The following is a 21,717-nucleotide window of genomic DNA, read 5'->3' as shown; positions in this document are numbered from 1 at the left end:
AACAAGGTGGGGCTTTCATCGTTTGGGAAAAAAAAATGTTCTAAACCAATGAAAAGTGTTATTTTTAGGTCATATGACCAAGCCTTCCATCTTTAGGAAACCAAAAGTAAAATGAACCAATGAAAAGTTTTATAAACAAGTCACATGACCTGTTATGCGACATAGGGCTACAAAAAGCGTAGAAAATCCGTTGGCACGTGAGGCGGCGTCAGTAGCGGACCGATGTGCGAATAGGCCGAAGGCAGCACAACGCGCCGAGATCCGGATGGCACCGAGGTGGTGTCCAGCAAATTGCCGCACTGGTGTGGCCATCCTACAATGCTGCGCCGAAAGACGGCGTGTCCAGCTGAATTGCGGTCACTGTTGCGGTACAGTGACTCGAACGCGCCGAGATCCGGATGGCGCCGAGGTGGTGTCCAGCAAATTGCCGTACTGGTGTGGCCATCCTACAATGCTGCGCCGAAAGACGGCGTGTTCAGCTGAGTTCCGGTCACTCTTCCGGCACAGTGACTCGAACGCGCTGAGATCCGGATGGCACCGAGGCGGTGTCCAGCAAGTGGCTGCACTGGTGTGGCCATCCTACAATGCTGCGCCGGAAGTCGGCGTGGGGTGCCCCGTTGGCTTATGAGGTGATGTCAGTAGTGGACTGATGTGTGAATAGGTCGGAACCAGCACAAGGCGCCAAGATCCGAATGGCAAGTCCTGGATGTTGAGTGCCTCAGTTGAGATTTCTGAGCAGTGCTTGTAGGACTGTCTGAAGCTTATTTGCACCTGCTGCAGCTTCACTAGGTCCGGCGGAACTTTTTGCCTTTTCCTTTCTGCTTCTTTTCCTACAATGCGTTTCTTCTGAAGACACGACCAGGTCCCTGAATGTGTGCAGGGGGACGCTATTGATTGAATGAACGCGCCGAGATCTGGATGGCACCGAGGTGGTGTCCAGCAAATTGCCGCACTGGTGTGGCCATCCTACAATGCTGCGCCGAAAGTCGGCGTGGGGTGCCCCGTTGGTTTATGAGGTGATGTCAGTAGCGGACCGATGTGTGAATAGGTCGGAACCAGCACAAGGCGCCCTGCACTGTTGAGCCTTTTTCAATGTCTGATTTTTGTTGTTTCCCCTCCATCAAAAACAAAACAAAAATACAAGGCGCCAAGATCCGAATGGCAAGTCCTGGATGTTGAGTGCCTCAGTTGAGAGTTCTGAGCAGTGCTTGTAAGACTGTCTGAAGCTTATTTGCACCTGCTGCAGCTTCACTAGGTCCGGCGGAACTTTTTTCCTTTTCCTTTCTGCTTCTTTTCCTACAATGCGTTTCATCTGAAGACACGACCAGGTCCCTGAATGTGTGCAGGGGGACGCTATTGATTGAATGAAAATGGCGGCTTGACACAAAGCTGACTCAAGCGTTACTGTTGGTGCTATACAGACAAAAATTGGTTTTCAGTTTGTACATTCTTCAGGTTTTTTTTTTCCATCCAAGTCTGATTGAGAGTTTGTAGAAAAATGGCTTCAGATTTTCCACATACTACTCTTCAACATTCTTCCTAAATGTAACAATGTGAAACTCACTAGGAGAACGGCTGTTTCTGTTTCCTTTCAAAATGCTGCCACCAATATTTTCTGAATGGAAGACACCATCTTGTAGCATAAAGGGCCGAAAGGGGTTCTGGTCTGGCCGATGGTTGGTGGAGACATTTTGACTATATCTTGGACCTGCCCGGCCTCGCCCAAAATGGCGCCGGTATAAATGGGACTCGTAACTCTTTGCCCGCAAATGTATATCTAGAAAATGTTATTGTAAGTGGCCCTGTCGTATTTTAATTACAAAATGTACGTCCACCGATTCCGCAACTGTTAGACACCTTTGTTCTTGTCACCTAATGGCCCGCTCGTTACGTTCTTCTACAGTGTAAATGTCTCCTCATCATATACGATTTCAGTTTGCTCCGTGGCCGGCCCACGTGGTTATAGGCCCGTATTTGTATACTGACATTTTCACAATAAAGGTTTTTAAAACAAAACACGGTAGTAGTATTTTCATTTGTAAAGTTTTTACTTTTAGTGACTGTTTTCGAATCAGTAAAAGGCAAGTGAAATAAAGCAGTCCAATTACATGACGGATAAAAGGTATAATATGTAGGAACGCAGTAAAGATAAATGGTCAAGGGCAGTTGTGTTTTTCATGTCTGCAACATAAAGTGATCGATAAGAATCTGATAATCAGGCGTATCGGCGACTAAGACAGCAGGCCGAATCTCTTTTACTCAACGGCTCCGTCATGGAAGGAAGAAACGCCCTTTTTCTCGAAAAAGGAATATATTTTACTTGCAAGACAGTTGTAAATTTTCCGGGAAAGTACATTAGCCTGGAATATTATAACATATGTTTGAAAAAAAAATATTGTTCGAAAATAATAAAAAGCGTAATTTTTAGGTCATATGACCAAGCTTTTCATCATTAAATTAACAAAAGTAAAATGAACCAATGAAAAGTTTTATTAACAAGTCACATGACCTGTTATGCTTACGTTACGCGCTGCGCGCCGCGCCTCGGATCACTTCCGGGTGCGCTAACGCGGCGTGTCATAAAACGCATTACGCGACAACGTAGGTCAAGAATATAGTCTAAATGTCTCCACCAACCACCGTTCAGAACACAACCCCTTTCAGCAGTCCAAAAAGTTCTGTTAAATGACAACAGAGGGGACAGGCAACAAGAACCATCAGTCAAAGAGGGGAGGGCAAGTTCTTCTCTTCCGGGTCATGTTGGGGCGCTACCGGAACTGATCGAATTGGTAGTCTACAGTGTTTCTGGATGTTTCAGACTAAAGCTGGCATCAGCATGAGACCACTACCATCTCGTAGCTCCGTCGTGGCCATTCCACGAGCAATCATGGCAGCCGCTCCCCACCAGAAGCCTGCGGGAGTCGGAGGCCCCCAAGACTTTTGTAGAATCTTCACGGCTGAGGGGACGCTTTTCGAGAATGGGACCCAAGCCCTAGCAGACAAGCGTCCGAGTTCCAAGGTGTCCCAGGGCCATTTCAGTGGACCAGGCCCAAAACCGAAGAGCCGGCCGCCATTTTGAGAGTCCTGTGGCAGCCGCCTATCGCTGCACCGCAAGAGCGGGCGCATCTCAACTACATGGTGAGCGAGACGCTGTAGTCGCAAGAGCGGGCGGAAAACAGCTGAATGGCGGAAGAGGCACAGTGTAGCAAAAGCGGGCGGAATGGCAACTAAAACGATAAAGGGGCGCCCCACTACAGCTTGTCTTCAGGTCAAACGGATTGTGGGAGAAGGTCCAGAATTGAAGAGTCATCAAAAGGCAAAAAGTTCCGCCGGACCCCGGGAGCCGGCCGCCTATGTCGGGGGCGATCTCAGGCTACACCAGTGCTATAAGACTTGGGGAGGGTGTCGGAGCCAAGCGTCTTCTCCGAGTCCATGGCCATCACACCGCCCCTCAGGGGCCTCCGTCAAGCTGTTTAGGAAGGTAACATATCACATTGTTTTCTAATGCAGTCAGGTCCACAAACGACACTCACTTACTTTGAGAATAGTGAAGCTGCAGTAGGTGGAAATAAGCTTCAGACAGTGTTACAAGCGCTGCTCAGAACTCTTAACTATGGCACCCAACATCCAGAACTTATGCTATTTGAGAATGGTAGTGACATCGAAGCATCTCAGGGACCAAAACCATTAACGTACTTTCACGTATGAAAATCTTACTTGGGGAGGGGGCAGGAGCGAAGCGCCCCCTCCCAGTCAGCGCCACCACACCGTATGTTGAAAATCTGAAGCCATCGTTCTACAAAGTCAACCAAACTTGGATTGAAAAATCTAGAAAAATGTACAAACTGAAAACCAGTTTTGGTCTGCATAGCATCAGTAACAACGCTTGAGTCAGCTTTGTGTCAAGCCGCCATTTTGCTTCAACAAAGCACAGGCATTGAACAAGGCTGAAATTCAGAACTCTAAACTATGGCACCCAACATCCAGGAGCTTGCTATCCGGATCTTGGAGCCTTGTGCTGTTTTCGATCTATTCACACATCGGTCCACTACTGACATCATCTTATAAACCAACGTTATGTAAATAGTTTTTTAATAAAATGTTTTACCCTGTTTCTTTGCTGGTGTGTTGTCTATATTTTTAATATTTGCATAGGGTTTGTCATTATTTTGTGCGGGATGGGTGATGGAGCCGAGCTGTCTTGCAGCCCTCATGGTGTGGAGCTCAGTTCATCTCACTATTTTCGTATTTCTCAAGAAGGGTTGTTCCTAATATTTCTATTTTAGCGAGGTCAAAAAGAGATCCAATTAGTGGCCTACTGATTTTGCTCGATTACTTTTATTTTTTTACACGATTTTTCACTATCTGCAAAGACTAAACAGAGTATTGCGACTTTGTGCTTGTTTGTAAATAGAGAATGATCCAAAGAGAACCAATTCTAAAACAGTAAATGCTTGGACAACAATCAATCAAATGGAGAGACAAGGAGGCACGACGGATTACAACGGGGGTAAAGGCCTGCGTTAACTACCCTTCAGTATCTGCAAAGAGAGAGTACTACTAAGGCAAAAGAGGGGAGGGGGGGGGGGCAGCGTTCAAAGCACATCAGCGTGCATAAATACGAAAATGTTTTTATCTATCACGTACTTGACATTTTAAAGCTTTTCATATTTGCTATTAAAAAACCAATGAAATTCACAGAAAAAACCATAGGTTATAGTGGATATATAGTTAGGAATTTGCATTTACAAAACCTTGAAAATTCAATGAAAAAACCATAGGTTATAGGCCATATATAGTTAGGAATTAGCATTTACAAAACCTTATTTTACTCGCATAAAACCATTGAAATTCCATATATAGTTAGCTAACTATAAGCGCTAACTATATATCGCGCACCCGCAATCCACTGCTGATGATGTCACATATTACATCATTCATGACATGGTCAGTGACATCACTGATGACATCACTGATGACATCTCAAATGACATCACTGATGACAACTCAAATGATATCAATGATGACATCTCAAATGACATCACTGATGACATTACTGATGACAACTCAAATGACATCACTGATGACATCTCATTTGTCATCACTGATCACATCACTCATGTGATAATACAATGAACCTCTTCAGACTCTAATATAACCTTACATACACTCAGTATAAACAGACACTCACAGACTGTCACTCATCCATGGAGTTACTCACACACCTAGTCAGTCATGCAAAGAATCAATCACACCTCCATTTCCTCAACTATACAGTTATACACATCTTACTTATTCAAACATATAATAACACATATTTACTCTCTTATATAATCCCTGATACAAGCTCACAGTGATCGATACAGCCACTCACACATTCACTGGCTCTTATGTTCAGTTATTTATATATCTCAACTCTCACATGTATTGTGTTTTACATACGTACTTACTTGCACATGTAGCAATGAGAAATCCATTCACTCACCAACACACCCATGCACAGTCAACCGCCCATATAGCTGTTTCCACATGCACTCTTGAACTCATACTCCTAGTGAATCAACTGCTTACACATCTATGCACAGAGTCACGCACCTCCCAGCCACCCACACACACACTCAGCCTCCCATTCAAATATTTGGGCAACCAATCAATAACCCATATGGCCACTCTTATAGCTACTGATCAACACATGCAGCAGCTTACACAACATCAAACATACTGATGCACGAATTAAGACAGTTTAGTCACTAACCCATGTACTCAGTGAGACACATTTAATCACTCACTCATACAGTCAGTCATGCACGTACTAAATTCTTCATCCAGACACTTATACATCCACTCATTCTTCAATATGTGAAACATATTTAAACTTTACAAACACATACAATCACTGGATGTTGTGATCAGTGATGTCATCAGTGATGTCACTGACCATGTCATGAATGATGTAATATGTGACATCATCAGCAGTGGATTGCGGGTGCGCGATATATAGTTAGCGCTTATAGTTAGCTAACTATATATGGAATTTCAATGGTTTTATGCGAGTAAAATAAGGTTTTGTAAATGCTAATTCCTAACTATATATGGCCTATAACCTATGGTTTTTTCATTGAATATATATATATATATATTGACAGTACTCTGCAAATAAAGAAAAGCAAGAGCCCATTTGGTCCGTGTCCGAGTTTCCTTTGATGGCTGGCAAGACTCGCTGCAGCGCAATTTGAAAGCGGCATTCGTAATATATATATATATATATATATATATATATATATATATATATATATATATATATATATATATATATATTCTCACTGAAAAAAAAACACAGGTTTGAGGGGGTTATAATTAGTTGGACATTTCACTCGTACAAAACCATTGAAATTCCCCCGTTATAGTTAGTTGTACTAACTATAAATCACGCGCCCGCAATCCACTGCTGATGATGTTACATATTACATCATTCATGACATGGTTAGTAACATCACTGATGACATCTCAAATGACATCACTGATGACATCTCTAATGACATCATCCAGTGAACGTGGTTTGATTTGTTATTTAAATATGTATTATATATACACAAATCTGCATTGAAAAATCAGTGGATATATAAATATCTGGTTAGAGCATTTAGTAGCAGTGTGATTGATTGTTTACTTGAGTAATTTATAGTGTCACACTAAATATATTGGATAGTGACTAAACTGTGTGAATATCTGTATTACCTGGTCAGTTGTTGTGTAAACTGCTGCACCAGTTGGTTACTAGCTACGTGAAAGTCTATATTAGTTATTGATTAGTTAATGTTTTATTTCTAATGTTGATTAAATGTGTGTGTGGTTCGGTGGGGGATCTATGACTGCCCAAAGATATGTGAATAGTTAAATCGGTATGTATATGAGGTTAAGACTACGTGTTATAATAGTTCTTTGGGTGAGTGAATATCTTTATGGGTGTGGTGATGAGCAAAAACATTTCTCAATGGTACATGTCCAACAAAGTAGAAAAAATAAAAGACAGTGCATGTTACAGTTGATGTATATAAATAAGTGTACATAAAAATTATTAATGGCATGAGTGACTGTATAGATAACTGTATACTTGTAATAGTGATTTCATAACACACTAAGTATGAGTTACTATCTATATGAATACATGAAGTGCTATTTGTATAAGTGTGTAGCTGAGTAAATGTAAATAGGATGCATTGTTTGCAAAAGTGAGTAGGATGACTGCATAACTGAATAGTATGTGTGCTGATGTGCAATGTCAATATAAGTGTATAAGTATATTTGATTGTGTTCTATTGACCATTGACAACATGTATGAGTGAATCTATAGGTAATTGCTTAGATGTGTGTGTAGAACTAAGAATCACTGAGTGGGTTTTTAGATACTTGTATTGCTGTGTCAATGGATTAAAATATGGCATTCTGTATTTTACAGTGACTGATGAAAGATTATAGTAGTGTATGATCAGGTGTATTTGATTGTCACTTGGATGATGTCATCAGTGATGTCAACAGTGATGTCATTTGAGTTGTCATCAGTGATGTCATGAGTGATGTCACTGACCATGTCATGAATGCTGTAATATGTGACATCATCAGCAGTGGATTGCAGGCGCATGAGTTATAGGGAATTTTAATGGTTTTGTACGAGTAAAATGTCCAACTAACTATAACATCCCTGAAACTTGTGTTTTTTTCAGTGAATTTCTGAGGTTTTTTAAATGCTAATTCCTAACTATAACATGTCTGAAACCTATGGTTTTTTCAGTGAATTTCAAAGGTTTGTTAAATGCTAATTCCTAACTATACCATGTCTGAAACCTATTGTTTTCTCAATGAATTTTAACGGTTTTGTAAATGACAATTTTTAAATATATTTATTCTTATTTTTATGTTTTTTAATGCTGATTTACTAATTTTTTTTAAACTATTTATTTTTAGATATTGTATTTTTTTAATTTCATTACATTGTGGGGCCCCCCTTCCCTTTTCCTTTTTTTGGGCCCTGGTACCCCATCCCCTAGAGCCTGACCCTCACATCTAACTTTATTCATTTTTTTATAGGAAGGGGATTCCTATAGAAGGAAATACAAGTTACTTGTAAGTATGCTTAGAACTACTTTTCAGGGTTAGTGTTGGGCTAAAGGATGCAGCACTGGGTTCTCTCCTGATAACAGGTGAGCAAATTGGAATTCATTGTTCAGATGATTTTAGGTGAATATTTTAAAGTTTCAAAACTGCACACTTAGAAAAATTTGCAAGTCAAACCACTCAATGTTAGCCTATGAAAGAAAATTCACTTAGCAGGTAAATAGTGTCATCATTTCCTTTTCGTACTCAGGGGTGGATCCTGGATCCAGCACTCGTGCATCTCCTCTAAACAGTTGAAAGAATGCAAATTACCAAAGACGTGCGGAAGTCCGCATTTCTTTATTTTTTTTAATATCGCTAGAACGATCGGATCATACACGCACCCCACAATTTTACCCCTCCCAAACAAAATAGGGCTCTGGGGGTCGTTGTGGGCCCCCCTGAGCAGACCTAGAATATCAGGGTGTGTTTACCCTCCCCGTTTTCACGTTTTAAGAACACAGTTCACATGCTTCTTCAGCTTCCCTTCTACCGAGGCATAAAATGGCTGCCAACAGTTTCTAGTTTCGAATGTTGACAACCACTTGTCAGCCAATTAGCATTCAGCGCGTGATCGAAAGGGTACGCTTATAGTACGATGACACTAAGCGGATTATCCGTATTCAATTTTTTTATGGGAAGGGGGCCACGTGGCTCTCCTCACGTGGCCAATTCCGGGCACCGGGTTCCCCATCCCCCGGGGCATGGCTAATTATATATTTTTATTTTATGGAGGAGGGCTACATAGCTACCGTCCTGAAGCCACTTCAAGGTCCCGGGGATCCCATTCCCCAGAAAAGGCCTTTTAAAAAAAATTATTTTGTCCGTCACCGTTGGGGACCGTGGGAGGGTCTCCAATTCCCCCACTGTCCCGTCAGCTCCTAACCTTCTGCAGGAGCCGGTGTTCAAACAACATCCGAGTATTTACCCCCTAGCAGTTGCCTTCACTTTGCGCATGAATGTTTGTGGTAGCGTATGCGTGTTAATGTTACGCATGCGCACAATATATCCTACAGTCTGGCTAAGTACCCCTAATGTATTTCATTTTATTTGTGCATGCTCAATTACAACATGCCCAATCACAGCTCTCACACCCAGTGACATCATGCTCAACCAATCATCGTTCTGCAAAGCATTTATAACCTGCCAACCTTCTCAAACTTTTACTATTCCGCAGTCAAAGACATTGATAGTCTTCGTATCCACTTCTTCGTAGGTGAGCACTTTTCTTAAGAGTAAGTACATGAATTAATCTGAACGATCTTTAAATACTGCGTAAATGCATGTTTTTGTTTGATTTGACAATGTTGTTTTTAAGCAGGCTTTCCTGCTTTTTTATATTGTTAAAGTTGACTTCGTAAATTTTGTTTCTGTGCAAATCACTTAATCCTGGTGCGTTTCTTTAATTTGCCAAGCGCCACGTGACCATTCCCGTACCAGTCTGCTGCGTGCTGTTCAACTTAATGCGATGTAGTTTTTCTCGTGTAAATAGTGTGTCACGTACCCCATGCATTGCAAAAGTAATGTTTTTGGCAATAATGTATTTTAGTACTGTTTCCAGCTGTTGTATATGGAATAAGTTACCTTGGTAGCCGTTGTTTCTGGGCATATCACTTAATCATGCCACCTTTCATTATTTAAGTAGTGCGCCACATGCTGCTTCTTCCCCATGCACTGCACATGTAATCGATGGACCAATGTCGTATTTTAGCACGCTCTCCATGTTTTTTAATAACGTTAAACTTGATTTCATATTATTTGTTATGTGCAAATCACTTAATCCCGCCACAGTTCTTTAATTTGCCAAATGCCACATGGCCGTTCTCGCAGCAATGTGCTACGTGCCGTTCAAGTTTATGCGATGTAGTTTTTCTCGTTTAAGTAGTGCGTCACGTGCCCCATGCATTGCAAAAGTAATGTTTTCAGCAATAGTGTATTTTAGCATGGTTTCTAGCTCTTATACCTCAAATATCTTGCCTTGGTAGACGATGTTTCTGGGCAAATAACTTAATCCTGCCGCCTTTAATTTGTAATCAATTGACTAAGCATGGGCGAATTTTGCGATTCTCGAGTTCGCAAATTTTGCGGATTTGCGAACTCGCAATTCGCAAAATCCGCGAATTCTCGCAAATTTGCGGATTTCTTTTTTGTGTGTTCGCGCGGGTTTCTGCCAGTTCGCGAGGGTTTTGTACAATTTCGCAAGCGCGAACTTACCTGTCGGGTCGCAAGTTTCGCGAACTTGTTGTTTCTACGTGTCCAGCCTGTTTGCGACACTCTTCTTCATCACTGCCACTCTCTGTCACCACTGCCACTCTCTGACTACTCATGCCGCCCTCTGGCCCACCCATGCCACCCTCTGTTTCATCACAGCACCCTCTGGTTGTCCAGTCAGTGTACATTATTGTGGCAAAGCAAGCACACCTTCCCTGCCTCAAGTGACCTGAATTAATTTGGGGCTGATTAATGTGTCACAGAATATTTTTTTAGCTGGCACCTGCTTCCTTAGTGCTTCCTGATTAGTGATCTTTTGCACTTGCTAAGTGCTTTCATTGTTGCAAAATTAGTTACCACACCTGCCCTGCCCCAACTGACAATAATGAATTAGGGGCTGATTAATGGATTTGAACTGCCAGCCTGGCTCCTGCTTGTCTCCCTTAGCTGTAATTCAGGACCTTTGTGGCATATGTGTAACTATTCTGAGGTTCAGAGCAGGGTCACATAATAGTTGCAACTGGCAACTGAACTCTGGAGGGGCCCCTCAGGAAGCACTACAGGAAATGGCTACTTATGATGAGCCTGAACTTTTGAACCTGGTAAGTAGTTTCAGTTTTGCTAAGATCGTATTTCTGCAAATTTGCGCTTATTCGCGGGGCGCGAAGTTGTACTGGGAAGCCGCGAACTCACGCGAACAGTGCGAGCAAGCCATAAAATCCGCTGCTCGCGGATTTGCGGATTTTGCGGGAGATTCGCGAATCACGCGGATTGCGAATTTACCAAAAATCCGCGAGCGAAACGGATTTTCCGCCCATGCTTACAATTGACCAATGTTGTATTTAAGCATGCTCTCCATGGTTTTTTTTTTTGATAATCAACTTTATTCAGTATTTTGAAACAACAAAGAAAATTCATTGGCAGCAGCTCACAAATCAACAAGTACAATAGATCAAAATCAACAATGCATATGAGTAGGGTCAGTCCCCTCCAGTCCAACAGTACAGCTTGTATGACAATAGTAGTAACTCCTAAAACGATTTATTTGTGTACCTGGGTTTATGGCGGGATCATGCTAAAAAATTTCCCCCATATTTTAGGAAACAGATCTGGAGACCCTCGGGATTCAAATAGAGCCTCCTCTTGGGCGCCGCACCACTCCACCCCCCTCCTCCATCGCCCCACCGTGGGCACCACAGCGTGTGCCCAGTGTCGCGCTATGACCCTCTTGGCGACCTGGAGCCATCCAGACCATCGAAGTCCATGTTTTTTAATAATGTTAAACTTGATTTCTCATCCTTTCTTCTGTGCAAATCACTAAATCCTACCACCCACGTTTCTTTAATTTGCCAAGCGCCACCTGGCCGTTCCCGCAGCAGTGTGCTACGTGCTGTTCAAGTTAATGCAATGTAGTTTTTCGTGTGTAATGCACATGTAATCTATTGGTCAATATTGCATTTTAGCACGCACTCCATGTTTTTTAATAACGTTGAACTTGATTTGGCCCCTGTTCTAGCTCATTATACAGATGTCTCAACCATGGGACGTATTGGTCACCACAAACTGTTTATTCCTGCCGATGCACTCTCCCAGATTGTGGTCAACAACTCGACACACCAGATCCACTGACTACTCTCAATATACTATCAGCCGAAAATGACAATGGACCTAATGGAGTTATCAGGTTTGACTTCAACATTTCATGATAGAAAAGCATTCAGAGATGAGCATTAGTGTATTTCATGTGTTTGCAGACAGATTACTACAATAGTGGTGTTTTATGCATGCTGTTAATGATACTTCTAAACACATTAATTTGTTGAAAATACATTACTTTATGTTATTTTATGTTAATAACTGTGTTTGTTAGAATATTTGTAAATAGGAAAGAGGGCTCTTAGGGATGAAACTTATGAACGCATACTTAGCGGGTCCATAGTGCCCCTCGAAAGCATATTGGTATTCGCATATGATTTTGTCTAACCACTAGTATGGTCCTAACGCGGTTGGTTTGAAACCACTGATGATTGCTTTTCAACCCCAATCCTCTGGGAACAATTTTTTTTATGTACATTAAAATTAAGCTTGGACATATGTACAACATATACATTTTTCACTCTTTTTTTCAGTTTGCAGAATGTTACATTAGTCATCAGCAAATTGCGGAGATTGAAGAAAGTATATCCTCATTACACCAATGTCTCAAATATGGCATGAACTAGTTGTGAGAAGCCAAAAATATTAACACATTTCTAACAGATAACGTTAAGGTAAAAACTCTCCATATGACTAGTCGACGAAGTTAAAAAGTAATGGATATAAGTACTTGAGGGGTTTTTGGAGGCAGATAATCTCCAATTCACACTTGTACAGATGGGTCTGATACAGGGTGGATCTCTGTATAACTAATGGATGAATAGGTATCAGGATGGCATACAGAGCTCCCAACCTTCTTACTTTTTCTCTTAACGGGTTCCAAATTGGTGACGAATATTAGGCTGTGCAGTAGAGGTAGATGGTGTTGCTCCACTGGTACTTGGGCCTTCTCATGAAGCAGGAGGAGCCTCTCTCAATCTCCTTAACTCTTTACTTGCAAAGTTGACCAGATTCTTAGTCTGCAAGTGCTTCCGCATACTTGCACTTCAACACAAGTACTTTTTATTGGGGTCTCCTCTTGAAAGCAGTCTTGCATATGCGGCAAGTAACTTTTTTTGCATTCACCTTTTTTAAGACTTGTGGAAATTAATTTAAAAACATTCATTTTGGTGGACCAAAGTCTGTATGTACAATTGCCAGTGGAAGTGTTTTGAGAGTGGGTATACCCAAGATCAAGAAAAGATATGATAGATTTGATTGATAAGGCATAGCAAAGGAGGTGGCAACAACGGGGAGAAAGGTTCATGGGTGGTGGAGGCTGGGTTTGTAAATCTGCTCCATCTATAACTTTCTCTCTCTCACAGTTTTAATGCAATTTTCTCTTTTTTTTCTCTCTCTCACTCTCTCTCACATCATTTCTCTTTCTCTTTTAAAGTTATGGACGCTGCTGTCAACTCTGACGTGTAGAACCAAAGCTCAGTTGAAGTTGTGAACTCTGTTGGTCACAGTGTTTACACAAAGTAAGCAGAACAGCCTAGATATACAAAACCTCTGATTAAATGTATTAGAAATAAAAGAGCTTATTTACAAACCCCTTGCGCCACTTTTGCATCACTTTCAACATGAGAAAAGCAACACAAAAGTGGCGCAAGAGTCTTGTAAATAAGCTCTAAAAAATATTGTCCTGCATAACGACTTGATCTCTCACCTAAATCTGTCTCATCTCTGAATCATTTTAAAGACCTGTTGATCTCAAATATATATCTGACACAGTAGGCACTTCTATACAGACACAGCTTGAATGCAAGCCTATAAGATAAGTGAAATGTATCAGGCACACTGCACACATTAAAAAATAGTAAATATTGTCAAGTGTTACTTTGACTTGTAAGGTTTGACCTCATTTAGTCACATTGATCTAATTTTAAACACTAATTTTCTTTTTTGTTTTGCAGATTAACTACCGTACTTCTATTGGAGTCCACATCACATGTTGTTTATTATATTGTTTTATTAAAGTTATGGTTCTAGTTATTTATTGTATGATCTTTTAGTTATATTTATAGTTTCAACAATGGTTCCGTCGGGTATGGACACAATTGCTTTACATCTTGTACATTTCTTCAACTGTATTCAAAACATAACAATCTTACTTATTATGCTACCTCAATTAGGTCATTAACGTGCAAAACCAAACACAAGACTCGATGCCGCATTACCGAGCGGACGTCCTTTGAAACCCCGACCAGAGAATGAAAACTCTGTTGTGTTGATTGCAGAAATTATTGAAATTATACACAGATAGCCCAATAAAAGGACCAGGGCATCTGTTCTCTCTCGAAATTAACGGAGGAGTCATGAATACCTCCAAGAAATGATCGTTGGAAATAATATACAATTGATCCTGATATTTTAAAAGAAGTCGCCATTGGATATGATTATACCTGGATAAATGCCAAAGGCTAATTCTAAATAGAGATTCGTCAATATAGAAGAAGACACCCTGACTGAATAGAACATCGGGATGTCTGACCTATGAAGATCTGACGCAATAATCCTTCCCCTGCCCCCGTCCTGAAGAAGACCCGCTAGAGACCCACAAATAAGGTGTCCATAGGGTCGGAACGTCGACAGACTTTCATAAAAGACCAGTTAACCGTGTCCAGCACACCACAGCTAATTAGTGTAGCGTGTTGGATCTGAGTACCAGCAAAACAGGAATCGGCTTTCCTAATCTTTGTTCTTTCCCCCAATATCCCTTTATTCACGTGTAAATAGATCACTAATTGTTATGTCACTGTGTCATTTATTTCACATCATATCACTTTGTTCACTGATTTGAATTGTTGCGCCGTATTTTGTATATTTTAATGCATATATCAGGGTGTCAGTTAAAGAGAACAAACAAAATCATGAATGAAAAAATAATTCAATAATTAAAAATTATACTGACCCCTTCTTGTGTTTGGTTTTGCACGTTAATGACCTAAATGAGGTAGCATAATAAGTAAGATTGTTTTGTTTTGAATACAGTTGAAGAAATATACAAGATTTAAAGCAATTGTGTCCATACCAGACGGAACCATTGTTGAAACTATAATTGTATTGCCCAGGTTCCTAGGGATACTGGGTTACCCCATAAGAAGTTTACTTTTAGTTATATTGGCAGTTATTTATTGTTTTAATAAAAGTTAATAAAAAAAGTATATACATAATTTTTTTTATGGGGGTAGAATTCCCCAAAAGAAATTATATTTATAATGTGAAGTATAATTTGGAGGCTAACTCTTTACCAGATCTTTACCAGAGTCTATACCTGTAGTGTGGTGAACTTCTAACCTCTGTGCTCACGTAAGTGTTCCATGCACTATTACTATGGTAACAGGCAGAAAGCTGTTTGGGGGTAGCGTTAAAAGTTACAGACTGTACAAAAACTGTTATATTTATCCTGGATCCTCTACAAGACCCAAAAGGAAACCAAAGTAAATCAAAACACTGTGTACCAGATGTACAACTCCCTTGCACCACTTTCGTGTCTAACCCCCCTACAATATTACAAGTATGTGGGCCTCAACGACCCCCCTCAAGACCCGGGAATCAGCATCAACCGGAATTTGTATATTACGGAAGGCAGACTGCGTGGCCTTCAGCCTGGTGCCCTCGAGGGCCCTGGGAACTACCACAACTGACTCCTACCCCTAGTATACTGCTGTTTGCTTTGAGAGAGCAGGACTCTCACAACTCCCGCCGTCCCATAGCAAACTTTTTTTGCATTTTGCAAGATAGATTAGTGAAATCTGTAGTCACTTTCAAAATCCAAATTGCATTTCCACATACAAATTAGCATCTACCCAAACAAGTAATGCTGGCTCCTAAAGAACGCAAAAGTTCATCACACAGTGTTACTAAATAAAACAGCAAGTGTGCTCTCAATATACAACCTTTTCCTACGTAATAATATTTTCAATCACGTTCTTATAACCAATAGGAATCATGCTTTTAAAAAACAGAAACATGCACCCTAGTTTTCTGTGTAGAATGTTGTTAAACAAGCAATCATTTCTTTTCTGTTTTTCAACACTGCATCTTATCCACCATTTTAGAAGGATCTTAGTTTTCAAACTGCCATTTCATTTACAGAGACCATCTGAGTGCATCGAGACCTCCTTTCAAGATGCTTAGAGTGTGAATTGTGGGACACAACTATATTTTCTTGAGCCAAAGGAATGCAGAACACAAAGGAATTCAGAAAGACCTAGGTTTACCAAATGTAGACATTAAATGGTATGGACAGAGAGGGTTAAAGTGACACCAATTGATGCCATTGCTTAAATCTTTTTTGCATCTCCAGCACCCTGACCTCATAATTGTGCACTGTGGTGGCAATGACCTAGGCACTTTGACTGGGGAAGGTCCGCAAATGCCTATGTTGGTCACCTTTGGAGAATTGATCTCACTTTTCCCCCAAATTCCCTTTGTCTATTCTAACATATGCCAAAAGCACATATGGGACTAGTCCAATCAATTTTGTCCACAGATTTAGAAAGCTAGAAAACTTGTGAATAAATCAGTTTCTACTTTTCTTCGAGACTATAGAATGGGGTCCTTATACCAAAACAATCTGCGTTTCAATATGGATGGCATCTATAGGAGAGATGGTGTACATTTTAAGGATGAAGGGAAAAGAGTCTTCCTCATGAACATTAGACTCAGCATTGGTACTTACTTGTAAGTACTAAAATCTCTCAATAAACACAAGGGCTCTTTTTAGAGCCAACCAACATCTAAACACATAAACTTGATATATATCTCAAAAATACATGCTTCGTGTTTTTTCATCGGCGAAATGCGCGGATCCTACGAGCATCCGGTGACTTTTTTTGTAAAAAAAAAATATTCTTACTTTTTTTGCCCTACGGGTCCTTATGAGACCCACTGAGCAGGCCTAGGGGGTGAGAGTGTGTCTACCCTGCCCCTGTTCACGTTTTGCACACATATTTCACTGACTTCCCCAGCCTCGCTACTACCGAGGCACAAATGGCTGCCAACAGTTCCTGGTTTCGAATGTTTACAACTGCTTGACAGCCAATTAGAATTCAGCGCGTGATCGGGACGGTGCGCTTATGCTATGATGCCAATCCTTGCACAATCAGTGGATCCACCGTACCCATAGATATATAAATGAATTTAACCATAATTTTCTCGGACACTACTGAACAGATTGACACCATATAAGCAAAAGGCACAAGTCGGAACTGAGGACTAACTCTCTGCCAAATTTGGTGTAATACAGTTCAGCCGTTCAAGCTGTAGCCCTGTCTAAAGTTCCTATGGGAAATTGCATGGGAAAAACACGTTTTGGGACCCCCTTATTTCTTGGCCCTCGCTTTACCAATCACCCCCATACTTTCAGGGAAAGGAGCGGAACTGAGCTGCCCAAAAGTTTGGAACATTTCTAGAAGATTCATCAATCGACACCAAAGTTATTCCACATAAAATGTTGCGATTTCAAGCTGTAGCCCTGTCTAAAGTTCCTATGGGAAATTGCATGGGAAAAACACGTTTTGGGACCCCCTTATTTCTTGGCCCTCGCTTTACCAATCACCCCCATACTTTCAGGGAAAGGAGCGGAACTGAGCTGCCCAAAAGTTTGGAACATTTCTAGAAGATTCATCAATCGACACCAAAGTTATTCCACATAAAATGTTGCGATTTTCCTATGGATAATAGGTCCTAACTATAACAGCCTAATGTAATATATAGATATATATATATATATATATATCATTCGAGATGCCCCAGATCACAAGGACGCCACTCCAGGAAAGATGATTGACAAATCCTTTATTGCTGAGCCACGGAAAACAGCTCCAACTGGTGTGAAGTCCCGACGCATTTCGGTGCTGCCTGCACCTTAATCATGGGAGGGGGAAGGTTTGGCAAAACCCGGAAACCGGACCTCAATTTAATATCCCTCACGGGCATTCGCTCTTCAGTGAGTGGCATGCCGGGATTTGAAGTCCATAATCCGCCCTTCTGGTAGGGTCCGTAGTTTTTGTCAATTTGTTTTTCTTCCCAATTTATTTATAATGTTCCAAGCCCTCCAGTGGGCTTCAGGGCAGCAATCCTGGCTCGATTTTTGCTCTCTCCTGCCGGCAGGGTGAAACAGTCCACAGCCTCGCAGACCCGCATTCATTTGCAGGCGGTGCATCCTCCGCGGCTTGGGGCTTGCCGCGACAACATCATTCGAGATGCCCCAGATCACAAGGACGCCACTCCAGGAAAGATGATTGACAAATTCTTTATTGCTGAGCCACGGAAAACAGCCCCAACTGGTGTGAAGTCCCGACTTATATATATATATATTTACAGCTGATTTCCCCAGTCCTGGGGAGGTTTGGAGTCGCAGAAAAAACGGAATCAATCGCTTACTTTCGTAACAGTATTATGTTTATTCCATCAATCCATTGGGGGATCAAAAACAAAAACAACCAACTTGTTTCGACAGCGTCCGCTGTCTTGATCACGGTCAGTTTTGTGGTCAGTGCTCACAAGTTTTAAGGACAACATAACAGTAATGGTTACACCCATATGGGTGTGTTCATGATGATTTAGTCACATGGTGTATCCCGCAAATGGTTAGAATTCTGGGAATGGTAGTTCTTAGCAATGCTATGCTTTTGGAGGTAATAAGTTTACATTTTTCAAGCGGTTCGGAAAGAAACCATTTGAGGGTAGTCAAAATTCATAAATTATTCTGAATTGTCCAAACTATAATTCCGCTTTTTAACACCAGAAGTACCGCCCTCCAGTGGGCGAAACAACAATAAACAATCAATAAACAACAAACAATACTGCCCTCTAGTGGGCAATTGGAGACCTGTTGACATCTAAGTTGAAAGCGGTTTCATATATTAAGTGAGCCTATGAAAAGGTGAAAAAAGGTGGGGGCAGTGAAAACAAGAAGGGAACAATAATGTTGTGTTTAAAATAAGGTATGGCAGGCAGGATGATATAAGGAAGTCAATTTTCAATCATGGTTCATTTTCAAAGATGTATGTACAATTCTTCGGATTGGTTAAGCCCAAACGGAGTCATGGTTCTGAAACTTAGGATATGTTTTGACTCTTTGCGTCGAAGAAGTTTTTCATTGTGGCCACCCCTTGCTGTATAAGATCAACATTAAAGCAAATACCTATGACAATTTATCCAAAAGTGAAAGACAAGCCCTGATTTCAGTACGAAATGATGAGAACTTTGAAATTAAGTTAGCTGACAAGGGCGGAAATATAGTGCTGTGGGACAAAAAATTATACATTGCGGAAGCTATGGACCAATTAAACAACCAGCACTATTACGAAAAACTTGAAAGAAACCCAATTGACAATATAAAAAGAGAACTGGACAAGAAATTGTGCCAATGGGAAAATGATGAACTTTTGGATTTAGATGAGAAAAAATACTTGACAGTAGATTTCCCAAAAATAGCAACTGTGTATTTTTTACCTAAAATTCACAAAAACGCCACCAAACCACCAGGGAGACCAATCGTGTCGGCCAATGGCTCTTTGCTTGAACCATTATCAAATTTCATTGACTTTTACCTAAGTCCACAAGTAAAACTTTTGAAATCTTACATAAAGGATACTACTGACTTTCTGTGCAATCTGAAACAAATCAACTGGCAACCTGATTTCATCATGATCACCATGGATGTGATCTCGCTATATACTAACATTGACAATGAGATGGGTCTTAATGCATGTAAATATTTCCTCAAAGAACGGAATATCCATTACCAAAACCACAATGACATGCTATCAGAAATGATTAACTACTTGCTGTCTAACAACATCTTCATGTTTGGGGACACACTATACCGACAAAAAAATGGGGCGGCCATGGGGTTTTCCTTTAGCCCTAACTACGCCTGTACTGCCATGGGATGGTGGGAGGAAACAACGGCATGGAATGAAAAACTTCAAACATTCACACAGCACATCATAGTCTGGAAAAGATTTATTGATGATCTGTTTATAGTGTGGAACGGTGGAAAAGAAAAATTTCTGGAATACTTCCAAATACTAAACAACAGCACACCGTGCATAAAATTCACTTACAGCATTAGTCAGGACCAAGCCGTTTTTTTTGACACAGAGGTGTACATCAATAACAACCATATGGAAACGACACTCCACCGAAAATGTACCACAACTAATGCAACATTGGAGGCCACAAGCTTCCACCAACAATCCCTCATATCAAGCATCCCCTATGGGGAATTTCTTCGCCTAGGAAGAATCTGTAGTGAAGAACAAGAATGGCAAAAACAAAGTAAAAGCTCCATGAAACGTTTCCAAAACAGAAAATACAACCATCATACCATAAGACAATGTTGGGAAAGAGCAAATCAAACGGCAAGATCAGATTGCCTAAAGCCAAAAGAAATCTAAATTTCAGCAGAGGATGAGCCAATCAGGCTAATTCTAAACTACAGCAAAGAAACCAAACAAATAAACCAAATTCTGAAAAGAAATTGGAAGATTTTGCAATTGGATCCAGTTATAGGTAAAAAAAATGGGCAAGCACCCCACAATAACATACAGAAGGGCAAGAAACCTCCAGGACCAATTAGTCCACAGTCACTTCCAAACAACCATGAAAAAGAAACACTGGTTAGAAACTAAAGGCTTCGTAAAATGCTACAACTGCAAAATCTGTGAAATTGCCAAACCCACTACAGAAATAACCATGCCAAATAACAAGATCTGGCAAATCAAGGAATGAATAACATGCAATAGTAAATATACTATATATATGATCGAATGCCCATGTAAGCTGAGGTACATAGGCAGTACCATCTGCGAATTAAAAAAGCGCATTCTGGAACATGTTCTTGCTACTGTGCACAAGGACAGGGGCAATGTAGTTGCTAAGCACATGGAATCGAACCACAACGGGGACTGGAAACAACTACGCTTCTGGGGTATTGAGACAATGAGCCTCTCAGCAAGGGGTGGCCACAATGAAAAACTTCTTTGACGCAAAGAGTCAAAACATATCCTAAGTTTCAGAACCATGACTCCGTTTGGGCTTAACCAATCCGAAGAATTGTACATACATCTTTGAAAATGAACCATGATTGAAAATTGACTTCCTTATATCATCCTGCCTGTCATACCTTATTTTAAACACAACATTATTGTTCCCTTCTTGTTTTCACTCCCCCCACCTTTTCTCACCTTTTCATAAGCTCACTTAATATATGAAACCGCTTTTAACTTAGTTGTCAACAGGTCTCCAATTGCCCACTAGAGGGCAGTATTGTTTGTTGTTTATTGATTGTTTATTGTTGTTTCGCCCACTGGAGGGCGGTACTTCTGGTGTTAAAAAGCGGAATTATAGTTTGGACAATTCACAATAATTTATGAATTTTGACTACCCTCAAATGGTTTCTTTCCGAACCGCTTGAAAAATGTAAACTTATTACCTCCAAATGCATAGCATTGCTAAGAACTACCATTCCCAGAATTCTAACCATTTGCGGGATACACCATGTGACTAAATCATCATGAACACACCCATATGGGTGTAACCATTACTGTTATGTTGTCCTTAAAACTTGTGAGCACTGAGCACAAAACTGACCGTGATCAAGCCAGCGGACGCTGTCGAAACGCGTTGGTTGTTTTTGTTTTTGATCCCCCAATGGATTGATGGAATAAACATAATACTGTTACGAAAGTAAGCGATTGA

The sequence above is a fragment of the Lissotriton vulgaris genome, chromosome 3_1, assembly GCF_964263255.1.
Source record: "Lissotriton vulgaris chromosome 3_1, aLisVul1.2, whole genome shotgun sequence".
NCBI classification, from domain to species: Eukaryota; Metazoa; Chordata; class Amphibia; order Caudata; family Salamandridae; genus Lissotriton; species Lissotriton vulgaris.
Note: the sequence above shows the minus strand (reverse complement) of the source record.